Source organism: Orbicella franksi, chromosome 10 (genome assembly GCF_964199315.1).
Source record: "Orbicella franksi chromosome 10, jaOrbFran1.1, whole genome shotgun sequence".
Classification (NCBI taxonomy): domain Eukaryota; kingdom Metazoa; phylum Cnidaria; class Anthozoa; order Scleractinia; family Merulinidae; genus Orbicella; species Orbicella franksi.
Window position 1 is genome coordinate 22,968,530 of NC_138154.1, and position 13,124 is coordinate 22,981,653.

Sequence of the window (13,124 nt, forward strand, 5' to 3'; positions counted from 1 at the left end):
TTCTATTTTACTGGAGATTTCGTCGAATTATTTGTTTGCAAGGTTTGAAAACTTCCAAAGCCAGTAATTACTAGGATTACTAGTTTTAATAACTGGGATGACAGCAATACGTTCGGAGGACAACCCTTATATATTGTCACAAAAAGCAAAGAATTGTCATGAAGTGGAATTGGTATATAGGTAACTGTTATCACTTGGCAAGAAGATAACAGCACGGAAGCGACCTTCAAACAAGAGTAAATACTCATCAGTCCGTCGGCTCGATCAAAGAACAGGCATTTTTATTTGGATATTTATTGCTATTAATAATCAATCTACAGTGTATTTTTACCTCAACTTCTCACGCGTTTTTTTTTTCCTTGTGTGTCGTATGTAGAATACTTGACGTTTGGGTGGGTCCTTACCTTCGCTCATGATTATAGTCGTGTTTAGCATTTTTGCCTTGGCAAACGTCTTTAGAAATTGTCATATACTTGCATATTTCATCTTTTTGAAACGTTGGACAAATACATGTCGGGCGGTGAAAGCTTTTGCTATTTTATTAATTAAAGATTTTAGAACTTGAAAATTGTAGACTACATGTGGTGCCTTGACAAACTCCTTGTTTTTATTAACCGCGCGGCCATGGGCCGAGCGCGGTTCTAGGTTTACCCGTGGTTTATTATTTTTTTTTTTGTCGGTGACCAGACACAGACCTCCGCTCGGCCAAACTTTGAGTCACGGAACGTGTGATGTTTTTCCGCCAGAAGCTGTTAAAACATAAATTCACGGACAATTTTACGGATATTGTTTTCTTTTTTGTGGGTAAAATATATTTTCTTTTTTTTTTTTTTTATCAAAGCGTTGGATTTAAAGGGAATAATAAATACGCTGAAAAAAGGTATTATGTCAGCCATGGAATGCGCTGACGTTGCAGCTTTCACTTTCGCTACGTGACAAATAAGATCGTGTTTACTTTGCAAGTTTATTTCGGCAGAAGCGACGGTCATTAATTTATTTGTAATTTTGCCAGTATTTCTTGCGGTTTTAGGCAAATGAAGTAAATCCTTTGACTGTTTCATCGCAGCGAGTTCATAGATCGGAAGCAAAATTAAATATTTGCAAGCCAAGCAAAGAACGTGTCAGAACGTGCGAAGATTACGTCATTGATAGGGAAATAACCACCGTACTAAAGATAGCCGTAGATAACGCAATTCTTGAATTATGTGATTCGTGTGACTTCTTTGCTAACCCTTAACTCAAGGGAAAAAAAACAGTTAAATTTAATCGTGACTTTAAAGAAAGAAAGCGGTTTGTAATAGTGTTCGTATCTTCATGCCCATACATATCCCGAAGAAAGTTCCAGATTAAGACTATTACGTCTCGGAGATGTCACAACGGCTACGACTGATGGTGCGATAATAGAGTTTGTGTTGATCAAGTGCTGTGATGTCTACAGTAATCAATGAATCATCAAAGATTGCTTTGGAATATGCACTGCGGTGCGACTGTAGTACTAAGAAAACAGTTAAATTTTAAAAGCGCGGTTATAAGATCTAACAGATCTTCTTGTTATTTTATCACTAGTGATACTTATGCTTGATTGCGAGATGAAAGCAACTTAAATCAAAGAGAGCCGCAGTGACGTGCTTGAAAATATTACCACTTCGAAAATAACCGAAGGTTAGCTATTGTAACATTAGGTAAATATGCGTGGCTTCATTACTGAATCGAATAAACACAGTCAGACCAAGACACTAAATTGTACGACCCAAATACTTATGAATAATTATTCATCCATTTAAAACGAAAATTAAATTTGCTTTGAGTGATGTAGGTACTCTTGAACAAAACAACAAAACTTCGTTCATCTGATACAAGTTTAGCCAGCGATTTCCTCTAATTCTCATAGTGTAACGCGACAATATTAGTGCGTCATCAATTTAAGGGATTCGTGAGTTATTTGCCCTTGAAAATTACTGCTTTCTTTGGAGCCATTAGTCCCATATTTACAGCTGTTCACTGAGTGTTGGCCCAAACCAAGAGGCGTGTACCAAATTAGAATAAAGCTGCTGTAAACCTGCCATTGCACCTAAGCGTGTACTGTTTCAGGCTTTTTTCGAGCGTTTTCATTCACGTGGCCAGCAGCCATGGAAATTTGCTAAAACAAAAAGAAAGTATTTACATAAGAAAAGAAGTTACCGCAGTGAAAGTGTTAATATAAAAGTGATGAAACATCTAACCAATTAACGACGTAATGTTAGTAGACCTAGAGGAGTGTAATCACACAACAAAAAGCATTACAACATAGCCTTAGCGAAGCGCTCACGTTAGTGTGTTTATTTGTATTTTTTCTCGGTAATTTTTTTCATCGATGTTGGCGCTTTGTAAAACATAATTCCAATTTTTCTTCTCCTAAAATATGGAAAAATGTAACAATTATTCCGGAGATGAGGACTATTATTCCTGTGAGCTACCAAATTTGGAGCTAAAGTTTTCTGCCGGACCTCCACCTTAGAGATTTGCGAATTAAAGCGAGCAGGAGATGAATCAGCTGGTTGAACAAAGGCAATCAGCACTCGGAGACGGACCAAAAAAACAACAAACTGTTCTGTAGCAACCTTCCGAGGTTAGTCTGATGCATTGCGGAATTTTACAGAGAATTTTCTAGCCATTTGATGACAATAAAATTCGGCACTAGCTTTCGTTGTAAAACTTTTCTGGCATCGAAAGCCATTTAAATGCTTTCGGCGAAGAAAACTTGAACATGAAAGCTTAAACAAATCTCTGTTTGTGAAGTCTTACATACGAAATCCTTCTGTTCCAAAAACGTTAAAGGTAATAGTTTTTCTGAACCTCAATAAAGGAAGTTTTATCAAATATTAGTAGCCTTTGATGAATTATTTCAGTTCCCACTTTTTAGTTTTGCTCAAACGCTCGTCGCTCGATCGTGGATATGAACTCTCGACGAAACAGCCGCACGAAGGAAAGACTGCATCGTGCACAAATATAAGCTTACAATTCTGACATTTTCCTTCAGGCCTTCGCTTATTTTACCAAATAACGAAAGTGACAGGCATCATTTTAAAAAGCCATTCATGTGTTCAAGTTCAGTTTTAGACGCACGACTCATCAAATTTAAAAGGAAGCGGAAAGAAAAATGTAAACCACAAACCTGCTACTGAATAAGAGCATCTCGACCCTGAAACAGCTCAAAGCCAGGGATGTTCGTTCGCTTTTCTTTTGCCGAATAGGCCGTGAAGGACAGAGAGCTCAGCCGCCAAAAGTTTCAACCATGTGCTTTTTTTTTTTTCATTTCGTCGGAAAACCAATCCAAATTTAAGCTTAACCAATTTTTGAGAAAGGCTTTTACCTGGTACAATTTCGTTTGTTGTCAGCTTAATATTTGGGTTAACTGAGGTCACTGCGCGGTTTGAAATTGTTTGTTTGCCCGAGAAACTATTAACTCGCCGCGATCCAAGAAAAATTTTGATGTGTCGCTTTGCCAGATTTTTTAATGAACATTTTTGCGCGGTCTATCGCGCTTTTGACTTCATGTAAGCCGGACGAGATTCAATATATACATCTCAAAAGGCTATCGCCTCATGCGACTCTTACGCTTCCATTTCGTACTTAGCAACCTCCCGCGTGCATCCATAACTTGATAGCTGCACGCTGCACGCTGCACGCTTACCATTTCTTAATGATAATGAATTTAAAATCTCAAATAGACAAGTGAATAAATAAACACATAAATAAAATTTATTTAAGGTTACAAGCTAAAAATCAAGATAACCGCAACTTACGCCTATCATACGTGGCCTCTGGGCCAACTTGCTGCAATACCAGTATGACTATACCCATTCTGTAAGTCAATGGGAATCAAGTTCTACTTCCAACTACATATGAAACTGTTCTTCGATCAAAAAGTTTCACCTGCTTAAATATTGGAATGTCAACTGATGTACTCTGAAAATGTCTAACGGGTGTGGCATGGGGCGAAAACAGCGAATATCTTTACATGTGATCAAGAGCCTTGTGTATAATGGGTACAAACATATCCCCTCAGAAACCTTCGACTTATTTTTCCAGTGTATCGACTTCAACCGAGGCCACTCCCAGCAGCAGTGGAAAAGTTGAATCAAGAACTACCTTTATCATTATTGTCATGCTTACTAGTAAGTTATACATTGCCGTTCTACAGTGGTCGTAACAGCATGGCAACACACATCAAAGGAATTCTTACTTTCACAGAGGTAAATTGTCTTGGGGTGCGTTCCTTTGGGGTGATATGGATGATCATGGTACATCAAAGGAACCGGTGAATCCACTCTGGTCACGGGTTCTTTGATGCACTAGCGCACTATGATCCGAGTGATCTGGAATTACTGTTCAGATCCAGATCACCCCAAAGGAACGCACGCCTAGTTATATCTTGAGGAAAAAGATCGTCTGGACCAAGATCACGTCAGGGTCTCAAACTAAGAAGTTCGTCCTCCTGAGTCGAATCAAATTACTGATTAACTGCAGTGAACATATCCTTTTTCATGTTTCTCGGGAGAATTTGGTTTTACATTAGGAAGACAACGCTCGTCGATTCTTATTCAGTTATTCTTGTTCTGGTCATGGTGTTCGGAATTTTGTTGGAGGAATGAGGTAAATCGATTGCTTTTGCAATTGAGTCGAAGTGCCGTCATTAAATAAGAAGCTGATTTGAGCGTTATGACCGGCAAGCTATCTGGTGGAATCATAGATGTGTGCTTACGGCGTATCAAAGTGCACCTACATGTACAGGACCTATGTAATGACGAAAGTTTCATGTAATATATCACAGGACAGATGAAAGCACAAAACATTTTGAGAAATGTCATAAAATATACTGCGTTGCATAGGAAAGTCCAAGTAAAATGGGAAATTCCTTGGAGAATTTGAACTGGCAACCATACTGCAAGATAGGCAATCGCGCAAAGAGAAAACTCTTTGGAAAGGTCGAAGTTCTTTTTTCAAGCCTCGAAACAGGAGAGTTTCTTCTGCACCTAAGCCTTAACCAAATCGAAATGTAATTGGTGAAAATACTGGGCAAATCAATAATCTCAACAAACCAAACTGCTACATCTGAAATAAGAAGCTGATAGTAACCAGCCAAGGCAAAAGCGTAGGTCATAGTGATCGCCATTGAGAGAATACAAATGAGAAAGTTCGTTGTCATGTAACATCTGACACGGGTGAGCTTGTGCGTTAGAGGCCAGAATGTCCTGTAATGCATATCTAAAGAGATTGCCGCCAAAAAGCACAGTGAGAATACATCGCAGAGAGTCTGTAATGTCTGGAACAATTCATGATAGGTCACACGGCATCCAAGTCTATCTGAATGTAGCAAACCAAGTACGATCAGAAGGGCAGTGAAACCTCTGATGATTTCCGTAAAGGCAAGACTGACAGTAAAGTATCTGACGAGATCAAAATATCTTCTTATAATAACGACGAAAGCGTATAGATTTCCAGAAATAATAACCTATTTAAATATTTATGATTTTTATTTATTTTACCTTTTGGCGAATCTAGTCCTTGTTTAAAAACACATTAACCCAACAGCACAAATTTTCTAAACTTTCTCCCAAGGTCACCTATCTCCCAATTTTTATGCAGATGTTCTCCTCGGTATATTTCGTTATTATTGAAATATTTCATTTCCAAGAAAGTCATCGGTAAATTTGGATTTCACCTTTAAACGTGTCAGAAATATAGACGAGAGCTCTATCATCATTTGGTCAAACGAATGAGTGTAAACTTCGGGAGATTTGAAATATATTCTCGGTGACTTTAATTTATAGTGTTGCAGTTCTAACGAATGATGTAAATTTATTTGAAGGTAAAATAGAGAGGCACAGAATTACTGAGGCTCATGACGCACAATTGTCATACATAAAACTTCTCCGAAATATAACTTACCTTAGGAATATATGTCTTCCAGAAAAAAAGCGAAAAGTTTTGAAAACCAAATAACCGCTTTTACCATGAATAATTACAATAATACTATAGAGATTTTATATAGCTTGGGATGAAAATATCGATCTCCACGCATATTGGTTGAATTTCACCCGCTTTCAGGTAAAAATAATTAAGTCCATTGTTGACAACTTGTTAATTATTCAAGTCTTCACTTGAAAACCGTAACAAAAGACTGATAACACAGCTCAGTCGGGTTCAGAATGTGCTGCAATTAGGAATGAAAACTATAAGATGTTGTTTTGATAAGAAATCGGCGATAAAGGAGGAAACCTTGTAGGAAGACCAATTATGAATTTCGTACAATGTTCCACGGCCAGAAAGTTGAGGCATGAGGGTGATTGCGGCCTTGCACAAGGAAAGCAACGCAGCTTTTTGGGGTATTGGTGTTGTATCGCATGATGCTTGATATAATGATCACGTCAGTTCACTGTTTTTTTTTTTCTTTTTTTTTCTACTGCCTTAGGTTAGATTCTAACCAACATGAACAATGCAAGCAGCCAAACGCTTCCCGTTTAGGAAAAGTGGATTTGGAGCGCAACTTTTATGTTGGAAAGCATAGCGATTGTCTTTGCCAATTCCATCACAATTCATATCTTCTTGAGACAAACGGAAACTCTGAGGCACACAAGCTACGTAGTAATCAACTTGGCTTTGGCTGACCTAAGCGTAGGCCTGTCGGCAGGTTGTTTTGGTGTGGAGAACCTCGTCTTAAGCTTAGATTTTATTTCAGAATGTGCTTCTATCTCAGAATGTGCTTCTATTGTGTTTCTAGTTCTTCTTTCTTTAGAGAGAATGCATACCGTTTTTTGGCCTCTACGTCATCGCATTACTAAAACCCGTAGTTACATCTGTGTTATTTGCGCAGCTTGGCTGTTTTCTTTCACATTCACAATCATATTTATCATAACCAGAAGCATATCACCTAGAAGCGTTTAACTTCCCTTATCTGTTTTAAACTATGCTGCCGATTATTCCCGACCAATGAAAATCACTCTTCTAATTTTTGCCCATATAATGAAATTCTGCATAGCGCGCTCTTCGCGAACTCCTCGCGTGAATCTCTTGCAAAACAAACCTGTTCAAAATGGCGTCTAAAGGGAAGAAGTTCTCGGGCATGATGAAAAAGAAGATTTGCGTCAAGGGAAAAGCATTAAGAGAGGAGGTTGTACTTGAAAGAGTTTCTGGTGAGTTGGCAGAAACATTCAAGGTTTAACTGGACTCTTGTGCCAGCGAGTTCGGATCGGTAAAACATTGTAGCAGTCTGTCCGTAATATAAATAAAGAGATCAAGTGAGAGAGTTTTTGATTTATTTAGTGAACAGGCGAAGTTCTTTCGCGACAAATACGCGGTACTTAGGTTAGGTGGTATGAATATGTAAGGGACGTATGAAAAAGTGAGGAAGTTAGGAAGATTGTTCAGGACAGTTGCAAAGATGGTGATATTGTACGGTCGATCGTTTCGTGTTATCTGGAATTTAATAAGCGCTACAGTTTGAAGTATGTCATGGAAGTTCAGAGAAATGGCAAGGAAAAATGTCAGAGGTTAAGTATCATCCATATACGCCAGAGGACAAGGTTTTCTTTGTTAAAGTTTGGGTCTGCTGCGGCTCTTAGTCTTCGAAAACGGCTTCGTAAAGTTCTAGATCTCCATATGTAGTCGAACGTCCAGCCACCTGTTGGATTGCGAAGCAGATCACAGCGGATCTATCTATTAAGGAACGAGTAAAACGGATACGTATAGGATATTTTATGGCTAGCCAGCATTTCGAAATGAATTACACATCGGCCAAATGAACATTTGTCATGTTAAGCGTACTTTTTTGTATAACAAAATAATGGTCTTTTAACAGGAAATTAAAAATAATATATGCTTAGCTCACGAAACCGATGGGACGTGTCCGTTTTACTGACTGACGAACGAACGAACGAATAGACGGACGGACGGACGGATGGATGATGGATGGATGGATGAAAAGTATTTATTAAAAAAGTCAGGCACAGCATACGTGTGAAGGGTTAACATGTCAACTTCAAACTGAAAATTCAATGACGAGGAGTACACTAACTTATAAATAACATGAGTCGAAGCATGATAAACTGGTTTTATAAATCTTATTTGAAATACCTCGTTTCATAAGCTGCCCGAAATAGATAAGATGCTGTTAGGTTATGAAAAGATTTTCATATATTTCTTGTATCGAAAAGGACATTCGTGTTATTGATATTTCAGCTGGTGAAAGTAGAAATACTTCTGATTAGTGCTCTGAGTTCTCAGGGGTTTACCGGCTTATCTCTGGTTTCAGTAGAATGAAGTGTCCGCCCCCACCCCCCCCCCCCGAAAAAAAAGAAAGAAAGAAAGAAAAGAAAAGAAAAAAGTGGATTATTTTCTCTGAAATCATAGGAACATCACCTTCTGCTTGGTTTCTTTTGGCTATCTATAATTTCTTATATTCCAACACGTCCCTCGCGCGCGATTGGTGTAATCTCCTCACGTGACTGAATATGCCCTAGCTAAAACTGGGTAATATCTCAGAGATATTGTTTATATATCCAATTCTTAAATATATGAAAATCAAGCTGCTTATTGACTCCAGATGCAATGAGAGTGTCTGAGGATTGCCTGTCTTTGGACAAGACGGACGTTTAAGAACATCAAGGAGAAGGTAGAAAGGCAAAGGTAAGACGAAATCTCACTAAAACAAAAGACATTGGTTGTTAAATAGATCTACCTTTAACTATCCCCAAAGTTTGGTTACAACATACCGGCCAACAACCTGGATTTAATTTTACATTCCCCTAGGTTATTATATCGTGTTCTGTCCCGCTTTATAATTTGCAAAATGAATTCGTAAGTGTCGCGATCATCTCATAGTTTTCCCGTTACGATAGAGAGACGACTTGCATTATTTGTACAGTAGATGCACGCGATTTTTTAGATAAATTCTTTTTTCTCACTTTTGTCCGAGTCTTGGAATCAAGTTAGGTTCACGAAAAAGAAAGTAATAAAACGTCAACATTTGCGTGACAATGGGTGGAACTATTTCACCTGGTGGTATTCCATTCTCCATTATGAAGATTTAGGAAATTTTTAAGGAATTGAGAATTTTATTTTCCAAAATTTATACACCTCTCGGACTAAAATTATGCCACATGCTTATTGAAAATATAGATTTGCATAGAAGTATGTGGGTTGTTTAGCTCCCAATATCTGCTAAAAAAAGAGCACTTGACAAACTATATGAAGCCAGTGTTGAAGGGAATCCAGCCAATCTGTATGCTTGGTGAAATTATCGTGTGAAGAGACTAATTACAATTTGCGTCACCACGTTATTACAAATTGCGTAGACTGACGTTTATTACAAAATGCTGCAGCTCTTATTACAAAATGCGTCGTTTGCATTTAATACAAAATACTGCAGGTAATTACAAAATGCTGCAACTTTTATTACAAAATGCGTAAGGCATTACAAAATGCGTAGTTATTACAAAATGCCGCAGAACACCGCTTTTCAAAAAGTCAGTTTTTGATGAAGTTAAATTTGTCTCAGTTCGTCGACAATCAAGAAACAACATGGCGTGCCAATATCCATAACAATTTCTCTCGCGTACTAGGAGTTTAATTTCACATTCTCCTAGGATATTATTTCGTGTTCCACGTCGCTGCTATTTTCTGTTTATGAGAATGCCCTAGCGGGATATAAACGTTATATAGTAACCAAATAAATATCGAGGCTTCCATGCATTGGAATAAGGGCACTCTTCCATCGCCTGAAAGCAAACAGGACAAAATCACACATTTTTGCAGCTGCTGAGGCAAAAAACAAAAAATAAAATAAACTTAAATTAAATATTCCTTGCACTGTTAGTGATCAGTGAACGTCGCCCCATGTTTTCGCACAGTTGCACAGTTCAGACATCTTTAACTCTACACTAGTTCATCTTTACGAGCTATTTAAGAGTCATACTCAGTTATTTTCGATTTATATAAAAAGGTCGCGGCCACGGTATCTCGCCGATTTTGCTGAGATTTGGCTTGCTGGCTTGTTTAAGAGTCCTAACAGCGAAATGGATGTTAAAAAGTTCCAATTCTTTTTACTTTGGAAAATATCGAGAAAGCCGATTTCGAGTGACCTTGGCGGCCCGCCAATATCGCGGATCGAAGGAGTTCTTGTTACTTCAATCTTGATCCTGCCATCGTAAGTTCTCGACAATTCTTGTAACAGACATGAAGAACTATCCTTCTTTGTCTTATTTATTAAAATAAATCCGTAAAATGATAAGTTTGAACGACGAACGTCCAAGAAGCTCGAAGTTATGTTTACGTCGCTTTTAATAGCCGCAAATTTACTGTAAATTAGGAGGCTGATCTCCATTGTTATCTCGATTAAGAACTAGCCATTTACCCTGAACACAGCTTGTTTATTGAATAGTTGATTCCCTTAATAAAAAAAAAATAGGGGAAATTTAACGGTGGATATAAAAAAATTATAGCACCAGTGACAGTCTCAACAGTTCAGCCATTACTGAAGACGAGTCCGTTTAGGGAATACGGCAGATGTTAATTGAGAGAGATGAAAAAAGCTATTCCTGTCGTCTAAATGAAGTTATTTTCATGTTTCTTGTTTATATGGTACAAATACCCTACGTCTTAAGACATGTTAAAAAAAATGTTGATACGTGATTTCTGGAGAAATCTTGAACTGTCATGAATCATTTTGTTGTTAACTTGTAAACATTCTTCATAACACCCACTCGATTTACTTTTTCCAAATCAAAGTATTTTAGAAATCACCCAGAACATAGGAACTCAATTTTCATTTCCAATATCGAAAAAAAAAACTGTTTATCTTATCCAGATTACGTGGCTACAAACTATCGCGGAAATACCGACCGACATAATTTCAATCATTGTTGAGTACAAAAATGCAAATTGCGTCACGTTTCAAATTAAGTCCTCTTAAACTCCTCTTTGTACTCCCCTTTCTCTAGATGGCATATAAAAACCACCCACGTTAGCTTCTATTGTGAAACAGTTGTGTATCCCAGTAGAATTTGAAGCCTGAACGATGAACGTCGTGGACATAACGAGGATGACTGATTGACAAACTGATGTGAAATGAACATCCTTTCCCATTCGCTAACTTGCAGCGCGCGCATCCGCTAATTAAGTTTATTCACTCAATCCTACCGTGAACAGGGTGAAGAATTTTCCTTGCTGTGGTTTGAATTAAGGTAAGTGGTTTTATTTCATTTCTATCTTTATTTCTTTAGCAATATTACCCGTACCCTCAGCGTACCTCAGAAGCGTTTTTGCTTTTAAAAGGATAACAGAACAAAAGTTGAGCTCAAATTGATTACTTGATAACTGAATTGCTCGTGGAGATTCAATGTAAATTTGTGCTTCTTGATTTTCATTTCAGAGCTTTTGATTTGCTCATCGATTTCCAGTTCTGAATGGCTTTCATCAACACAAAGATAATGTAACAATGGTTAGATGTGGGTTTTCAAAGTTTGTTACGGACAGCTGCGGACAAAGCATAGCATCAAGCGAGTGAGTATCGCTTTTACAATGCACCAGAGATGTAAGGCCACATCTCAAAGGTTTCAACGTTATAGATGCTTCGCTTAAAAGAGAAATTCAGCTTCTTTGGGCAAGAGCAGGTACTGATTCTAATTACTTATATATCTATTTCATTGTAAACATTTTCGCCCCATAATTTGATGTTCTATACCCGCTGTATCGACGGTTCCTAGAAATACGACTTATCCTTAACGCCCGCTAATCTGGGTTTTAAGCTGGGAAGTGACTTGAAGCGGAATATTCTTGAGTGGATAATCTTCGTCTGGGGAAAGGGCATCCTGCCGCGGTTCACATAGTTGACATTAAGAATCAAACTAAGCGGACCAATAGAAGAGTACGATACGACTTATTACACTGAGGGTGACCACGTTTCTTTTTCTTTCTTCTTTCTTTTTTCTCGATCGTACCTACTCTCTGATGCGAAAGGGAATTTTGCCTGGGCTGATCGCTGTGCATCACTTTTTTGCGCAATTCTGCCTTGCTCAAAGTTTTATTTTTGCTTTTGGTATATACCCCACTATACGTTTCTAACGGTACTTCCCTTATTACAAGTATATGCTTTTTGCAGGCGTTTTCAACTTACTGCAGGAAACTATGTGACAGTGGCAAGACAAATGGAAATTCCTCGAGATGTTGATGGTCAGAGACAATTCTTACACGAAGAGGTTTTGTTCTCCACGCAAATTCAAAGTTTCTTTTCACGCCGGGCAAAATGCGAAAACTCAGAAGCCCAGTCAGTTTCCGACCAAGACTATGAAGCAGCTGAAGAAGCGCTGGCAACCTTACGAAATGCAGAGGAGCACATACAGCCCAAGAACCCAGTCATGTACGACGATTACAATCTTTGCGAACTCGTCACTTCACAGAAGCTAAGTAAATTAAAAATCAGTAAACTAAGAGAAATTTGTCACTTGTTTAAACTGGAAGTGCCTGTTCAACAAGGAAAACGAAAAGCTGCGTTTGTTGGTGCGTTAACCGCCATTTTATTGGAGTGTTCCTGCTACCACTCAACCACGTCTTCTGTGAGCCCATGATATAAGAGTTGCATTGTGATAACTTGCAAAACAACTTGCCTTAGAGTTTTGCAAAACTTTATTTTTGTTTCCTCATTAAGAGTTACCTTTCGCTGTAGTTACATTTTGCTGTAGAGCAGACGGACATCCGCGGCCTAGCTGTGAACTAGCTAGGTGGAGCTAAGCGCATTCACCACTACAAAACAACAACAACAACAACAACATTTTGGCCCTCCCTTACACCCCACTCCGAGCCATCAAAAAATGTAGATTTACAACTAGACGGAAAGTATCATCTTACCGTTTCTTCGGTCATTAATAAACCATCAAGTTTGAACGACTTAGATCCTTCTAAAAGATAACGCCGTGCTAGTTATACCTTGAAATTGACAGTGCGTGTTTTACACCCAGTCCGTAGTCCGCAGTCCACAGTCGGCAGCCCATATTTTACACTGACCGTATCTCCATGCCAACTTTACGGTATCATATCATCGTTACTAATATTATAAATAAACTTGCAGTTCCGCCAAAAAATACTTG

General features: G+C 38.3%; 1 pseudogene; it reads right to left on the bottom strand.

Moving 5' to 3' along the window:
* Positions 1-3,824: 3,824 nt before the first annotated feature.
* Positions 3,825-6,582, bottom strand: LOC145501750 (uncharacterized; annotated as a pseudogene).
* Positions 6,583-13,124: the final 6,542 nt, after the last annotated feature.